At 40.8% G+C, this 16,843-nt stretch overlaps 1 protein-coding gene across 2 annotated transcripts in view; it reads right to left on the bottom strand.

Moving 5' to 3' along the window:
- The window catches only part of ZDHHC7 (zinc finger DHHC-type palmitoyltransferase 7), a 40,068-nt gene extending 23,727 nt beyond the window's left edge, over window positions 1-16,341 (bottom strand). Inside the window, exons 1-3 of one of the 2 annotated variants that reach the window (XM_043525984.1) lie at window positions 16,131-16,326; window positions 5,507-5,588; window positions 2,400-2,465 (exon numbers count right to left, since the gene is read on the bottom strand). The gene's annotated coding sequence lies outside the window, so the exon portion shown is untranslated. Of the gene's footprint in view, window positions 1-2,399; window positions 2,466-5,506; window positions 5,589-16,130 lie in introns of both variants that reach the window. The other variant, XM_037877369.2, reaches the window with a different exon arrangement.
- Window positions 16,342-16,843: the final 502 nt, after the last annotated feature.

Raw genomic sequence — 16,843 nt, forward strand, 5'->3', positions numbered from 1 at the left:
GCAAGTTTCATCTCTCCTCATGCACAGTCAGTACTGATGACAGAATATATACACTTCTGGTATATGCAATCAGTTATTTAAAAAGTTTACAAAAGAATAAGGAGATTTATATAATCAGTATGAGCCACTTATGTGTGTGTGTAATACACACATTACTAAAGAGAAAAAATTCAGGGAGGAGTTTTCTAATTTGCATGAATATAAAAAGCTGTAATATTCCTTTTGGATAATCTTTCACTTGACTAAGGTTAGTTCTACCTGTGATTTACGATTCTGCATGCTACAAGGACGGTAAGAGGACAAGCCGATTTTAGTAGACTCGTCCAAGATTAAAACCATATAATCTATTTAAAAACAAAATACATAGTGCATGGAAAATTAAGGAAAATAAAGGAACTCCTCACTTAACGCTGTAGTTATGTTCCTGAAAAATGCGACTTTAAGCGAAACGATATTAAGCGAATCCAATTTCTCCATAAGACTTAATGTAAATGAGCGGGTTAGGTTCCATGGAAATTTTTTTCACCAGACAAAAGACTATATATACACACACAGTATAAGTTTTAAACAAACAATTTAATACTGGTACACAGTGATGAAGATTGTGAAGCCTGGTTGAGGAGTCAGAGGGTGGGATATTTCCCAGGGAATGCCTTACTGCTAAATGATGAACTAGCACTTGGCTGAGCCCTCAAGGTTTAACTCTCACACTCTACAAAGCAGCAGGAAAGGAGGGAGGGCAGACAGAGACACACACCCTGAGAGATAGAGATGTGCATTTCCCCTTTAAGTATGAAGAGTGGGGTCAGAAGTACACTGCCTTGTTAATTAGATCAGCAAGCTGAGACCAGACCGCAGCTGCACCTGCTGCCTAAGGCAGCAGCTCCCTTCATTGGTCCATGTGTCCCCCCTGCTCTATGGAAGATGAGGTAAGCGGGGTGCAGGAGCAGGGGGGAGGGGGACACCCTGACGTTAGCCCCCCCTCTTCTTCCCCTCCCTCCCACACAGCAAGCAGGAGTCTTGGGGAGCAGCTCCAAGGCAGAAGCAGCACATGGCAGTGGGGGAAGGGGCAGCTGAACTGCTGGCAACTGATAGCCTGCTGAGCAGCTGCTGCACAGGGAACTGAGAGGGGGGAGGTGGTAGGGGGGCTGCCCATCCACCCTGGTTCCAACCACCCACCAGCTCATTGCAACGGGCTGCTCTTCCTGCAAGCAGTGGACAAAGCACAACTTTAAAGGAGCATGTTCCCTAATTGATCAGCAACGTAACAACGAAATGACGTTAAGTGAGGCGTTCCTGTGCGCAGACTGGAGATTTATGTACAAATCTGTCCTACCTTCCGGTGGCAAAATCTAGTTGTGTGTGTAAAATCGTGAGGCTGGTTTTCTTTGAGGCATTTCCCCCCCATTTAAAAATATCAGTAATTTAAATACCAATTCCCTTATTTGACCGATTACTTTAAAAGGAGGGGAAGTATATTGACTTTAATTTAATTTTTCTGGAATCACTGCAAGTTTGAGTTGAGGAGGAATCTTTAATCCATATTTTTCAGAAGGGTTTTAAATATGAAGAGATTTCTGCCACCCGTCCTGTACAAATAGTGAGAAAAGGGTTGGGGAGAGATGCATTGTCTTTTTTGCTGCCTTTACACCACAATAGAGAAAAGCTTAAAGAAGTATGAACTCGCCCATGTTCATATACAGTGGCACATTACTATGGATTAAAACCCCCAAAACCTGGAAGGGACATAAATCCTCATGCTTCCGTGTATAAACCTGATCAACCAAGGTGATTAGAAAGAACCTTCCTCTACAAGCAGATAATTCCAAAATCTCCCACTTTAGGGTTTCCTCATATCTTCCTCTGAAACATGACCACTGTCTGAGATAGTATAGTGGATTAAATAGACCATTGTTCTGACCCAGAATGGTAATTCCTATGAATATCCTTTTTGCTCGGATACCAGAAACACTATGCTTGTTTGGGCAGTTTCACATTCCTTTCCCAACAGTGACAATAGTTAACTTGCAGAAACATAAGTGAAACTTCATGGCTTGAGCAGGTGTAATCAGATTCTCCTGCTTTGGAGCACAGGAAAGAAAGTTTTCCTGCTATTTTGTGTCGTACTTAAAATCAAAACTGCAAACCACTTTAAGTACTTTTTCTAGTCATAACAAAGTAACTGCAGACTCTGCAAAAAAGGTCAATCTATTAAGCAGAGGGTAACAACTTAGAACCCAAAAGGTTTTCATTGCTCGTTCAGAGGATTAAATAAAACAAGACGCATAGCTACACAATTCCAGAAAGTAAAAACTGTGATACTCTACAACAAATCGTAATACTCATTTATTTCCTGATGTTTTATGAAATGTTAGCATTAAGAATGAATAATCATCTACCATAAGCAGTCAAACAACAGGTGTGTTTATTGCTTCCTTCTTGATGCCTTGAAATACACCTAACTTCTGAAACAGGAGAGGAGACTGCAGTATTGAAATTCCATGCATGCTTAATGTTATTCCAGGGGAAATAAAATAAATTGAAGTGACCTGTAAAGTCTCCTCAAACCATTTAATGCCTTTTCCTAGTTCAGGTAAGCTATTTCGAGTCCTCTAGCTTGTGCCTTGGAAGGGCTCTTAGTTTAAAGAGGCTAATGATTAAGTCTGTGCTGGTAAATCATTTATAAAGGGAGCATGGGCTACTCCAGAATGTGAAGGACCGCAATGTTTTCATCTGATGACAATACTTTAGGCATCACTGTCGACAAAGGAGCAGGAACAGCTTCAGACTTGTAGCTTGTCTACATGCACATGGCACCAGTATAACTAAAGGCACGATGCTGCACTAATTTAGTTAAACCAGTATGACTCTATGGTGTAAAAAATTCTTAGCAGCTGTCTTAGTAAAAAGGAAAAAAAACAGGGGAGGGGATGATGTAGTCTTACACAGAATAAATGGTGTTTCCAAGAAAAAACTGCTATAGGCCATGAAGCAGTAATTCCGATCAGTTCACATGGTAAGTTAGCAGGAAGGCCAAGGGCTGCTCGTCACACAAACAGCTATAGGCAAATAAAACCCCTGTATGAATTATGCTCAGCAATTTTCTAAGTAGCAATTTAATCTTGCAGACAGATGTACTCCCTGCTATTCACATTACCTATTTTTGTCTTTCAAAACAGTACTTAGTAGACTAGAATATTTTCACACCATGAAACAAAAATGGATATCAAACCAACATTCATTTCCTCAGAGTTGTTGGTTGCATCACAGCCCTAATGGTAAATATGAGGTTTTTATATGGGCTATATTTTTGTCTTGTTGACTTGCCAAACATCATTTTTCTCCTTACATTAAAATGGGGCCTCTTGCTTTTCAGTCCTGACTAATGGGGGCTTTGCCATACTGAACTACAGCTGTTGTCTCGCATGAACCTGCTGAGTCATCATACTGCCAATGAAATTTGACAGGATGTTTTCTAAGGTCCAGTGTGGACTTTCTGTAGAGAAATATCAAAAACCTGACCATTTCAATATGAAAAGGGATGTTTTGATACAGCTCTGTTTTGTGAAAACATTCCAAAGGTTTTGTTTTCATTCCAATGTGGAATGAAAACGAAGTTCAAAAACTTGAACGTTCTTGTAAAACAGAATTTTTTCCAGCCACCTATAACTAGCAGTGTGAAATGGTAGAATCAAAGTTTTATCAACAAACAGGAGACAGATTACAGTCTGAACACAAAGTTCCAAGAATAGAATGCAATCCTAGAAGTACACTCAGTCCTAAAATTGCTATTGATTCTGTACTAGTAAAGGGCATATCTGAGAGAAACTTGAAAGCACTATATTGATTGGTGACAGCTGAGCAGATGTCTCCAGTATTTTTTCTGCGCTAATGGTAGACTCCATATGACCGCTGGGATTTATGGTATTTTAGGTCATACCTCAAAACCTTGAGTATATGTACTGCTTTGTTAATCCAAAATTATAATCTACAATGCCTACATTTACCAATTAATTTCTGAGGGATTCACACTTGGGATAGCTGTCAAAGTTACACAAATATATGCATCTTTCATACACTTTTCACCATTTTTCTAGTCTTTATTGCTAATTCTTAGCTGTCCTAATTAAAAATGTTCCATCTACTTCCTCCCTCTGACTCTAGTGTCGGATTGCTAAATCAAAGACCTACCCATTCCCAGGACAGACACTATTAACATATTGTAACTATGCTTTAGAGTAGCTAAATTAAATTTATTCCATCAAAGTAAAGTGTTCTTAAATCATAGCAGCAGTAAATCATGAAGCTATTGGTCAAGTAAATTCTTTTTTTTTACAAAAGTCCTCTCTCATTTGAATGTAATACATTAAAAATGCTCCTAGTTACAAACAGTAAAGACAGTTGCAGTCTAGAAAATGTCTTGGGAAAACAAACTTTATTTCTCCAATATAATTCATGCTTAAATTAACCTGATTAGGAAAGGTGTATTTCTTTCTAGTGTTTAATATTCAGTGACAATTCCAATGCATCCGATGAAGTGGTCTGTAGCCCACCAAAGCTTATGCTCTAATAAATTTGCTAGTCTCTAAGGTGCCACACGTACTCCTATTCTTTTTGTGGATACAGACTAACATGGCTGCTATCCTAAACAATTCCGAATGATTTCACCTTTGAGCTACCAGATTAAAAACAAATGTTGTTAATTTTGTACAGTTAATACTGCAGCCCCATGCACGTATGCCCACTAGCATCACTAGGAATTTAGGATTCTAAATTGCTGCTCAGGATCAAGCTTTTAGCTCTCTTTTGTAGCTGTAATATGAAGTTCTAAATAGACTAAATGACTGACAACTGGAATTTAAGTTAAGAAAACAAAAATGACTTCCCGGGAAAGCAAGAAAAGACTATACACAAGGATTACTTACGGAAATACATCTTTCAAGCATCTTTACAAAGGAATATATTACAAGGAAGTAACACGTAATTTGCAGGGAGCAAAGCTTTCAGACTTGGGGTTGAACCTCAACATGGCACAAAGAACTAAAGGCAAAACAAACTTTATAAGACAGCAACAGGATAACGACATAATGCATTATGTCAGGAAGTTTACCCATCAATAATGGCTTAGAGATGCAACAGCTTTTGGAACTTGTTGCACACAAATTAAAGTAGCTAAAGTCAGTAAAACTTAAAGGGCTTGTAAATGGGCATGTTGACTCAGAAATGAGAAGTCATCCATAAATATCTTTCAGCTGGAGCAAGGCTTTAGCAGCATAAAAAAAATCAAACCAAAACATACAAAAAAATTCCCAACCAAGGGTTCACCCAGCCCATTGTATTTCAAGACAAATGAGAGCTTTAGAGATTGATTCTTTTAATATTTTAACTACTTTAGCTTTAGACCCTTTCATTTTCAAGTTACTGTATTTTGTTTATGTTTAACAACTGTATTAAAGACAAACATAGCCTGGGTTAAAGTTTCAGCATAATACAAAAACCAACATACTTAACAAATGCTGTGTGTGTTATTCTGACATCATGCCCTTCCTTCAGGCTTCTAAGATGCACATGGTTGTATCTGATGTAATCTGAAAAGACAGTCAAAAACTGGTTAGAACTGCACTGTTGCTTCGGGGAAATAGTTTTAAGTATGCATAATCTATTACAACTGAAGGACTTTGGAAGTGTAAGAAGTATAGTATGCAAACCTATATCAATTATGAAGTAATTTTAGGACTGATCAGTCATGGAATCAATATATAGAACCCTACAACGGGAACTGTGTTGACTATCTAACTGAAGTAAACAACTAACAAAGTCTGTTCTGCTATGCAATTCTTCAATTTTTCTAGACAGACCAGATACGCATACTTTCAATATGATCTATTCCTCCATCATTTATCTGTCAAGTTTTATTCTTGTTTGGTGAAAATATAAGAAAGAGTGTTAAAGGGCTTCAGCCTCCAGAAAGTAATAGTCAATCCATTCTTGTTAGAGCTCTCAAGAAGGCATTTGGTAACAGCTGGGTAAGGCAAGCATGTTCTCTATTTTATGTTATCAAAGGGTAAGTTATTATGTAAGTTTAGAACTATTTCCTACCCTAATGATCAATGCCCCCTTTATGGTTAATCTGAAAATAAAACAAATTATTCAAACCTATTTATTCAAAGCAGTCAGTATAATAAATGCAAAAGTTTATGCTAATGAAAATTTAAACAAAAGAGATTCTCTTAACTATGGTAATTAGCCACATTGGTAGATATGTATCTTAATATTCAATATATGCTCGACAAAAAAAAAAAATCGACATTGCAATCAAAATCTCAATGGCTTCACTGTTTGACTTGAGTTTAAATGTACTGTTGCAAGACAGAAGAAAATGGACTCTACTAGGTACTTTTTGAAGCTATGTGCTACTATTAACTAACAGTGCACTACAGATCACCAGTGGTCCAGTTTGAGACACGCCACCTTAGTATATTACTTTTTATAGTTAATCTGTAGAATAAAAACAGTGAGGAGACGCTGAGTAAAAATATCTATAGCATCCTTAACTCAGTTCTGTTGGGTGCAAGTACCAATTACCGTACATATGGCTTGCAGTTAAACACCTTTAGCTTACCATGAAAGGTTATTGTCTTTTTTTTTTTTTTTTTTTTTAAAAAGACGACTAATAGTAATAAGAATTCTTAAATTAATTTTTGCTATGTCCTTATAGTATGGGTTCAGACAAGAGAAATCTGAGAAGTTTAGAAAAGCAACTAAGTTTATTTCTGAACAGTTTAGTCCACAGCACCCACTTTAAGCTTCCTGACACGGCAGTTATACCATTTAATTTGGAAGCTTCAGCTTCATAAGTCTTGGTAGTAACAAATATTCTACCTATTCACCAGCTTTATCAAATGTTAAGCCACCACCTATTTTCAGTGAAAGAATTCCAGTGAAACTAGCCCCTGTTCCAAAACAGCCATTCCTTATTAAGCCAGTTTTTGTAACACATTACATAGAATTTCTCATATTTTCATCAATATTTTCTTGTATTATTAAAAATGAAAACACAAGCCACTAGATTTCCAGGAGAAACAGGAAGCGACAGCTTTCAAGTTCTACCCCTCTTTCTTCACAAGTTTGTGTATTCTTCTGAAAGTCTGAAAGCTAAGCAGAAGTTTAACTGTATGGGATTACTGGATTTTTTGTTTTGCCTATATACTTATTTTATATTTGTTATACTAATTCTCTCAATTTATATTTACTAACTATTAATTAGTGTGAAAGAGACGATAGGTGAGGTAATATCTCTTACTGGACCAACTTGTGTTGGTGGGAGATACAAGCTTTTGAGCTATACAGAGCTCTTCTTCAGGTCTGGGGAAAGATATTACCTCAGTTACCTTGTGTCACTCATACCCTGAGACCAACACTGTTACAACACTGCAAACTAGTTATTACTGTGACCATCAGCTTGCTGCAAAGTAACATGTAAACATAAATAGATGTTGATAAGGAGAATGCTGGTTAAGTGAATCACATGATCATCTAAGGTTACCCACATTATCAATAGTTTCCAATCTAAACTTCCATTTTTCATAAATCTAAAAAGATAGGCATTGGTGCAAAGATGCCACATCCCAAATCTTTGGGGGTGAAACTTTTAAAAATACTATATCTACATTTACATTATTAAAACTTAGTTCCTTGAATGAGAGATTACCATAAGAACCATGTTCCCTAACTTCTCCATCACAATTGTGCAACATCAACGGCTGTTTATGTGGAAGAATGATAACAGTTGTGTATTTGTAACTGTAATGCATTTTGTCCTTTCTGAAAAAAACAAAAAACCACTATCTCCCTGGCCTATCTGTTCTGCTGGCTCACTATATTTGGTCCCTTGCTCCCCTGGTATAGTCCTCTTCCAGTGGGAGGATTAGTGTTTGGAAAGCACACAGAAGATATAAAGTGCTAAGGGTTCTAATAGGGTTGTCTGCAGCTTTGCCCAGGACTATAGATTTGTTTACCCCAGTGTGTGTGTCACAACATGTGATTTTCAGTCAGCCAGTGCTCTTCACACATTCTGAGTACACAGTTCAAGAAATTAAATATTCTGCCTTAAACTAAAATTAAGCTTTGCTCCAAACAACATTTTTTTTCTCAAAATCCTCAAAATCTTTATCATGTCAGAAAACACAGATGCACAGTATGTTCCATGAATGATAACCATTTGCACAAATGATTAATCGAAACTGGATTCCAGTTTGGTTACCCGTTTTAGCACATCTGAGATTTTCCCTTGGAATATACCATCTATCATATAATTTGTATCCCATTGTTTAGTGAAATGCTGTAAACCCAAATTGCAGACATATTACCAGAATAACAATGACATTAAGTCAAATGACTCCCAGGCTGCTTAGTCAGGGATTACAAAATAAAAGCTACTTTTTACAACGTTATTGCAGATTAAGCCACAATGTAATAACATTTAAAATTAATAATCACAAAAAATGTGTTATTACACAAATGACTATTCCAACTACTTAAAAACCTTAAGATTTTCCAACAGTACTGAGCCAGGTCTCCAATTTCCTTACATACAAATAGTTGCTGGCAAACTCCTTTACTCCCTCACATCCTGCTTCTGCAAGACTGCAGCACTATTTAATATCAGATACTGCATCAAGGTAGTCCCCAAGAACTTTCTTCCAATAAGAGTAGAAAGGGGTTTTTGGAAAACGAAGGGGGATAACTAGTATGTCCCAACCTGTGTATGTGTTATTCACTAAAGTAAAAAAAAAAGCATGATTTACGACCAACTTTAGCAGGGAAGACTTTATATATATATATATATATATATATATATATATATTTAAGAAATAGCATCATTCTGGAAAGTCCAGTCACTGGGATCTTACAATAACATGAAAAAAAACTCAATATACAAATAAGATTAAAAATACTTCAGCAATCAAAATTTTCTTTCTGTTTTAGGTTTCCTTTTAAGTTACACAGTGAACAGTTTTTATTTTAAATAAAATTCATGGTGTGGTTGCACGCTGCAAATGAAAAACCTATTTCAACATTTCTACTTAATAGTTGGTGCTAACAACTCCACCAATAGATCTCTGAAGGGAAGCCAAGACGTGCAGTATTAAAACACAATAGTAACACTCTGACAGGTCAATTTGTAAAGCTTAAATGTGATTTACTTAAAGCCACCCGAGTCTAAGAGAAAGTTACCTACAAAGCACAGGATTGGTGCAACAGACTTCTAGCTAACTGAAAGCAACAGACTGCCTTTGAAAGGTCAAAATTTTAAACGCTGCAGTAATTCACACTTGAAGGAACGTGATACTGCATACAATTCCATAGGAGGTATGGACAGCAGATAGCAACTGTCTGACATTGATAAAACTCACCTTCACAATGGTACACACGTGATCCTGATCCTCAAGCTGTCAGACAAAGCTAAGGCATCATATAAAATCTCTCTGTGCAGAGAGGTTAAGCTACTAAGACAGAATCAGTGGCTACTTTAGTAGAAGAATAAGTCCCTTTTCATTATACTTCTGTAAGATCCAGAAAAGACCCTTTGTTAAAAAAAAAAAAATCAGCTCTAGCTGGCTCTAGCAACTGTTCAGCACCTGACTCACCTATTATTGTGTATTTACTCCACGTATCCAATATTCAAGGTCACACTGTAACAGCCTAAGCAGTAACAGAATAACTTAGTTTTCTGCAACTGAATTTCAAAAAGGATTCTCTCTCCCCTCCCCATGTGACCCTTATATAAATGATCATCTCTGTGAGCTGTAGCTCACAAAAGCTTATGCTCAAATAAATTTGTTAGTCTCTAAGGTGCCACAAGTACTCCTTTTCTTTTTGCAAATACAGACTAACACGGCTGTTACTCTGAAACATCTCTGAGAGCAAGAGGTGAATTTTGGTAAGAGTGTATATTTACATAGTACAATTTAGAGAACTATTCTAAAGTCCCTTATTATGCCTGTCTCTGCTTATCACCACTTCATTTTATTTCATTCTACAGCAGGTACATGCATTTGAGTAAAGAAATACTGGAAGTTTCCCCTTTTATCTTTAAAAAAGGAAATGCTTCCTCACCCCCCAACCTTCCAAAAAGCAACATAGTTAAACATCGCTGATTTAAAAAATGGCTACTTCAGCTGTACCAAGACCACTGAAAGCTTCATCACATGACTGCACATGCCTCTATGTTGGTAACTCCTTACAAATGCCACTAAGACATGCCATCAAGAATTCCGAACAGACAATTAAGCAAAACGAAGCTAGAATTATCATATAGCATTTCTTAGGTATTTATAAATATCACCTATCAGCAACAAACTGGTAACTTTACAATACAAAATTAGCTTTAAGTTTATGTAAATCTCTGCATATCTTGTCCCTGAAATGGTTCAGTGAAGTCTGTTAAACCTTGACAGAGGAATTGCCTACGTGGTGCGTTAGTCTGCACAAGCAAAGGCGTAAATTCTAATGCACACTAGCATGTCACGCACTAACTGCCCCATGTGGACTCTGCTTGCAAGCATTAAAAATTCCCTATTGCATGTTAATGTAGTCTCATTTCAAAACAGTACTACAATATACACACCAGGGAACTTTTATTGCACTAATTGGGCTGTGTGGATCCTGCTGACATGCATGATATGCTGGTGTGCATTAGAATTTACATGCCTCCTGGTGCGCGCTAAGGAATCATGTAGACAAGCCCTAAGGCCATGTCTACACTACCCGCCGGATCGGTGGGTAGCGATCGATCTATCAGGGATCGATTTATCTTTCTAGTCTAGATGCGATAAATTGATCCCCGATCGCTCTGCCGTCGACTCTGGAACTCCACTACGGCAAGAGGCAGAATCGGAGTCGACGGGGGAGTGGCAGCCGTCGATCCCGCGCCGTGAGGACACAAAGTAAGTGATTCTAAGTTGATCTAAGATGTGTTGACTTCAGCTAGGCTGTTCTCGTACTGAAGTTGCGTATCTTAGATCGATCCCCCCCCCCCCAGTATAGACCAGGCCTAAGATACATCTTCCACTGCACCCTGAACTGTACTAAACTGGCTTTGGCAGGCAGGGATGTGGGATTTCTAAGTACACTGCCATTGATTCCACAAAATCCAGCCTCAAAACAAATAGTAAAAGCAACCCAGAAGTTATGACAGGTGGAAGTTAGGGTAGCCCCCAGTCTGCTTTCACATATACCAAAGATTCAGGTAGGCACAGGACAAAATAGAGGAAGTGCAAAGGTGTCATATAGTATGCAGGGATAGCTTAAGAATCAGGAATGCCTGACAGCCTCCCTGCTCCAGATAGGAAGAGAAATTGACTTTTTTAACTCTTACCCAAGAAGAGGAAAATTCATTTTGTGCTTCTATTGCTACACATATAGGTGAAACATGGAGTCCCAAGTTGAGTTTTTCACAGGTCTGCAGATGCCATGGTAAGTTTAAGATGTGATTTTAAATCTATGAACATCTCATCTCCTACCTTTCCCTCCTCTCATTCCATATCCAAAGCCCTGTCAACTTCCTTCTCCTGAATATCATCCAGCCTAACCATTCCCTGAAACACTGATTACTGTAACCTCTTCCTTTCTGGCCTCTCAACTTTTTCCAGTCTGTCCAAATGCCATTGATAGATATCTTTCATTTCCCTGTGCTCTGGCCACATCATCCATCCCCCCATGTCACCTCTTTATCCTCACCCCACACCACAGAGTCCTATAAAAATCTAACTTTCATTTCTCTCTCTGCCTCTGTCTCCCTACTCCACTTTTCCTCCCAATGCTCTCTTAGGCCCAGATCCACAAAAGTATTTAGGTTCCTAACTTCCACTAATTTCATTAGAAGTTAGGAGCCTAAATACCTTTGTGGATCTGGGCCTCGATCCCTTTGGCTTACCCAGTCTCCTTTCCCACCTGCCTGCTCCATACCTTCTTCCGTGCTGTCCTCTATGTCTGGTCTAGTATTCCTCTCCTCTCCCCACCTTAAACCACTTCAGGCAATCTCTCCTTCCTCCTTATAAATATTCTCTTCACTAAGCTGTTTTCCTGGCCTACTGCATTTGCCTTGTCTTATTAGACTAACTTATTTGAAGCACGGAATGTGTCTTCATGTACATAAACTACTAAACAAATGATTGTTAAAAAAACTGTGTTATCAGCTCAGAACAGAAGGGCACAAAACCCCTCAACTCCTACTGAAGTCAATGAAAGTTAAGAGCGCTCAGGACATCACCGGATGAGGCCTTTAACTTTTTTTAAAAAAAAAAACCTTCAAGATGTTTCCACCACCACACAAGAAAGAGTAAAATGTGGCTGTGTTGTAAAGTTATAATATATTCCTAATGAAAATATTTTATATTTAGAAATGACAAAAATCTGCTGACAGCAGTAGTCTTCTAACCACTATGTTCTTTCTCCTGCTTCTGAATCTAAAACAGTCCATCCTTATAAAGAATACTAAATAATATAATTCACTACCAAAGAAGCATATGATTTACTAACACAGCTATCTGCAATTTTTTTTCCATTAATACATTTTTTGTAAGATTACCATTAGATGCTCACAAGGTTGTCACCCCTCATTATATAAACTACAGCTCTGAGATACCCTGCATAAAAATAAGTATTGAGAATGCATCTCCATAAAGATACATTCAAGTTACATTGCTATCATTGAGATACATTCATTTATTATCATGCTAAAAATATTGTTGTTTCATTGAGTCCATCTACCCCCACATCTTTTCAGAATTTAGATTTGCCATTGTCAAATCCTCGATTAGGCATTAACCAGAAGATGTGACCTACTCACTGCCTGTGCTCAAAGTCAAAACAGGATTTGGGATGGCTGAAACTCCTGAAGTTCCACACTTATAGCAGTTTAGGTTTAAGACACAGGGCTCAATTCTCCACTAACTTGCACCTTTTATAGCAATCTTACACCTGTGTAAAGTAAGTGCAAAGTGGGTGTAATATGCTACCTTTCTGTTTTGGTAGCTCTTTACACTGGTAAAAGTACTAGCCAAGGTGTAAGGCAGTTGAGAAACAGGCCCAGAATTGATAACCCACCGAAACAAATAGGCAGTTCACATTTCTAGCAAAATTTCAGTCCACTCTTCCACAGCTGGAGTTGGAAAACCCATGCAAAAAACATCCTCCAATAGGACCTCTATCACAACAGGGATTTGGCGGAAGGGGTAGCAGATTTGCCTCTGCACAGATCCACTAACCAATAAATGGTAGAAGTTCAAGTAGTTGGGTTACATTAGAAAGGACAGAGCAGCTGGATAGAGGCGTTTACCCCGGAAGAACACACCACAGACTACATCTCCGGGCTGTGCACTGGTGGTAGAATTTGTGCCTTAGCTGGTTCAGATCTCTATTTTTTCAGATTCAGGCAGACCCGACTCCCTCTGTTCCATTCCTGAGGGCTAGAAAGCTATTGCCTTTTTAAAAAAAGTTAAGTTCGGCAGCAATGGCCAGGAAAAATTTCCCCACTTGCTACTAATAAGTTGATGTGTCAAGATCCTAAATTACAAGTTTTAATATATCTGCTCTATCATTTCCAAGTTTAATCAATTTAAGCTAAATCCTTACCATCATTTGAGTGTGGTTTGCCATATTTACTGACTGTACTTTAGAACACAACACATTTTTCTGTCAATTAATATGCCCCAGAAGTGATCTTTCCTTTCAGGACTCAACAAGTCAACAAAGATCAAAGCTGAACTATTTTCACAAGCCTGTCAAGTTATTCCACTTTCAGTATTAATCTAAACCACTGTGATAAGTGTTGTTATTATTAAACAAACCTCAACCATTTTGTCTTCTGAGCATGCCACACATGCAAAATCTGCTGGTTCTTTCCCATGCTTCACCAGCACCTCAGTTCCTAAATTGCTGTGTAAGACTATTAATTCATTCCCCTTGGGAGTAACCCAGGTAATGCCGTCATAAAACACAGGTAAAAACTTTTTGATTCAAATACACACAGCACAAAGTATTTGAAATCAAAGTCAAAGTGAGCAAGTTAGAGAGACAGAACTGTAAAATGATTTGACATGCGCTTCTTCAATACAAAGGGTTGTCAGGTTCTGAACTCTAGTCTAAAGGGATTTTACGTCAGTTTTATGTAGTCATGAGTCACTAGGCCCCAGTGTTTTTCTACAAATCTGACAAATTAGATACAGCATCCCCTGACTGAGCCAATATTTCAGAAGATCTTCTAAGCCTGTTATGAATGCACATAAGTAATCCCATTGAAGTCAACGGGACTACTTATGTGCTTGAAGCACATGCGTAAGCATTTGCAGGATCAGGGCATATGTTTATACATTCAGATCTCCAGCAAACCACAGAAGAGTGATGAAGTCACGACTTGGGGTCTAGGTACCATAGTACAGTGTATCCTACCCCAGTGTACAATAAGCAGGGCATCCCAGGGGTTATCCAACTTTATAGCGTAGCTCACATTATGATTTTATTGTGGACACCTCGCTTCCACTTGGATTATGTCCCTTTATTTGCATGCTCTTAATTTAATCTCCCCTTTTTATGTATTCTGTTCCTCCCAGATGGAAACAAAGAGGCAGCTCCATTTAAGAAGCTAGATCTCTGTGGCCCACCAATAAGCATTGCCCAGATAAATTTGAGAAACTGTGGAACAGAATGTGTGGTGCACCAAGAAATTGCAACAGCTTCTTTGCCTACTTCAGCACTAGTGCATTGCTTAAGAGAAGTTTCAGATCTCTATTACTTACAGGGTAAGTAAACTGAGGGGAAGTATATTGCCATTTTTATTAACTGTGATGCTAGAACTGTTTACTTCAAGTACTTTTATTTTTCAATTTAGAGTGCAGCACCAGCATGAGATTAAAAGACTCAGAAACTAATTTCTTATTCAATGGCTGCAGAAACTGAGAATATGATTGATTTTATCCAGCACACTCAACAAGCCAAAGAGAGCAGCTCTGACACACACACACAAAATCCCAGCTCTGACACACACACACAAACATACACTCTGTTCATTGTAGTCACCAATAATGAGATTTTGAGAATGGATTTGGGGTGGGGGTGGAGCGAAAAGTTGGTTCTGTCCGATATTTTATTGATTAAACTCTGCTCCCTCCTGGTCTGACCCTCTGAACGAATGAGATGCAGACACTGCCCTGGGCTGGGCTGTGGGGAGGGAGAGGGCTCAGTGCCAAGGCATGTCCCAGCCTCCCCCCATAACAATGGAAGCAACAACAGAGCCCTGGCCAGCGATTAGGGAAGAGAACTCTAGAAGAGGAGCAACTTGTGCTGTGGGGGCAAGCTGTGAACCCCCAAAAATGGAGACCAAAAGCAAGTGGGGAAAGGCAAGTGAGCAGGGAGAGATGGGGGATGGCTGTGTGGGAGAGCGGAAACAGAAGGCAAGATAAGGAGGAAACACAGGGAGCACAGCAAGGCAGGGGAAGATGAGGGGGAAGGGGGTTGGGGCAGCAGAGCAAGGTGGGGCACCGCACAGCAGGGAGGGGACAAGAGGAGGGGCTGGGCGAGCAGAGCAAGGAGGAGACAAGACGAGGGACTGGGGGGGCAAGAGCAAAGGGGGGGCAGAGCACAGCGGGGAAGGGACAAGAGGAGGGACGGGGGGAAAGCAAAGGGGGGGCAGGGACAAGAGGAGGGACTGGGGGGGCAGAGCACAGCGGGGGGACGGGACAAGAGGAGGGACTGGGGGGCAGAGCAAAGGGGGGGCAGAGCACAGCAGGGAAGGGACAAGAGGAGGGACGGGGCAGAGCACAGCGGGGGGACGGGACAAGAAGAGGGGCTGGGGGGGCAGAGCACAGCGGGGGTACGGGACAAGAGGAGGGGCTGGGGGGCAACGCAAGGAAGGGACAGGAGGGGCGGGCGGCGGCATAAGTCGGGGGCAGATGGGCCAGGAGGAGCGAGGCGCAGAGCACGGCGGCGGCGGGCAGGAGGATGCGCTGGGGGGCAGAGCGGGACGGGGGCGAGGGGGGGGAGGAGGGACTCTAGGGGGGCAGGGCGGAAGCCGGGAGGGTCCCTGAGGGAGGCCCCGGGGCGCGGTACCGCCCCGGCCCCGCACTTACCGCAGCCGGGCCCCCAGCGCCGGGCCCCCGGCGGCTCAGAGAGCAGCGCGGAGCCCGGCCCCCCGGTCCTGCTGGCGCGGGGCGGCACGCGCCAGGGCCGAGCCCATCCCGGCGGGCGCCCCGGGCTCTGCGGGCAGCGGCAGCGCGGAGCTGAGCGACAGGACCAGCGAACCCCGGAAACGCGGAGAGAGGGCGGTGCGGCCCCGCGCCGGAAGCGCGATTCCCCCGCATTGCGCCTGCGCCTCGGCCGCGCGGAGCTGACGGGAAGACGCATGCGTAACGCGGCCGGTTTCCAGCAGCGTCTCGGAAGTGCGCGTGCGCCCCCTGGCAGGCTGGCTGAGAGGCGGCGCGTAACTCTCCGGCGGGCGCGGGAGGCAAGAGGTGGGCACTGCGCATGCGCCCCAGCTGCCCAGTCGAAGCAGCAGGATCTAGGTACAACGGGGCGTGTAGCTAGAGCTTCTCAAGAGCTATGGGCAGTGCCCTGCCCCGTGCACCCCATTGCTCCTTGCACTCGCCTCTTCCATCACAGGCTTACCATGAAACATTCCAGTGCAATACAGCTTGTTGCGTTAAATGCGCAAATGCTAAATTTCAGGGACAACAACATTGCTCAGGATTAACATGCAACTGGTATGTGTGATCTTTCAGAGAGAAGTCTGTTTAAATTAGGACTCATTTCAGTGTTTGAGGTATTCATCTATAGGCACCATTCT

The sequence above is a fragment of the Chelonia mydas genome, chromosome 12 (assembly GCF_015237465.2).
Source record: "Chelonia mydas isolate rCheMyd1 chromosome 12, rCheMyd1.pri.v2, whole genome shotgun sequence".
Classification (NCBI taxonomy): domain Eukaryota; kingdom Metazoa; phylum Chordata; order Testudines; family Cheloniidae; genus Chelonia; species Chelonia mydas.